The 930-nt window shown below is 67.4% G+C and overlaps 1 protein-coding gene across 2 annotated transcripts in view; it reads left to right on the forward strand.

Annotated features, from left to right (window-relative positions):
* Nucleotides 1-6: 6 nt before the first annotated feature.
* Mina (MYC induced nuclear antigen) overlaps nucleotides 7-930 on the forward strand; it is a 29,812-nt gene continuing 28,888 nt past the window's right edge. For both annotated transcript variants that reach the window (XM_005375492.1, XM_005375494.1), the window contains exon 1: nucleotides 7-55. The gene's annotated coding sequence lies outside the window, so the exon portion shown is untranslated. The remainder of the gene's footprint in view (nucleotides 56-930) is intronic.

Raw genomic sequence — 930 nt, forward strand, 5'->3', positions numbered from 1 at the left:
CGCCCCGCCCCCGACGCGCGCCCCGCCCCCGACGCGTCCTCTCAGCTCCTGCGCGGTGAGTGGGGTGGGTTTCGCGGGCTTCGGGAGCGGGGGAGAGGGGCTTGCGGCTCCGCAGGCCGAGTCGTGCGGGTCTCGCGCACACGGATCTGTGGGCTCCGCGCCAGCGTGGCATTTGCGGAGCCGGGAACGGCGCCTCACGAGGGCGCGCGAGCGCACGGCCGGCCCCAAAGAGATGGCGTGGCCGGGTTGGCCCGGTGTGAGCGCTGCCCACGAAGGCGGCCGGCGGGTGCCGGGTTCGCCCCGAGCGCTTCGCCTTCCCTGCTGCTCTCCCACCTGGGCGGTGCGTGCGGGACCAGAGGGTGCTGCGCTCGGGCCGGCCTGACCGCGCGTGGCCTCGGAGCATGGAGTGCGGTGTGATTCACGCGTGGCCGCGGAGTGCGCAGTGCGGTGTGATTCACGCGTGGCCTTGGAATGCGCAGTGCGGTGTGATTCACGCGTGGCCGCCTAGTGCGGAGTGTGGTGTGATTCACGCGTGGCGTTGGAATGCGCAGTGCGGTGTGATTCACGCGTGGCCGCCTAGTGCGGAGTGTGGTGTGATTCACGCGTGGTGTTGGAATGCGCAGTGCGGTGTGATTCACGCGTGGCCTGGGAGTGTGGTGTAATTCACGCGTGGCCACGGAGTGGGCAGTGCAGTGTAATTGACACGTGGCCTTGGAGTGTGCAGTGTGGTGTGATTCATGCGTGGCCTGGGAGTGCAGAGTGTGGTGTGATTCACTCTTGGCCTCCGAGTGCGGAGTGTGGTGTGATTCACGCGTGGCCTCAGGGTGCGGAGTGAGGTGTAATTCACGCGTGGCTTCAGAGTGTGGTGTCATTCACGTGGCCGAGTGTGGAGTGCGGTGTAATTCACGCGTGGCCTGGAAGTACGGAGTG

The sequence above is a fragment of the Chinchilla lanigera genome, unplaced genomic scaffold (assembly GCF_000276665.1).
Source record: "Chinchilla lanigera isolate Chin_1 unplaced genomic scaffold, ChiLan1.0 scaffold00006, whole genome shotgun sequence".
In the NCBI taxonomy this organism is placed as follows: domain Eukaryota; kingdom Metazoa; phylum Chordata; class Mammalia; order Rodentia; family Chinchillidae; genus Chinchilla; species Chinchilla lanigera.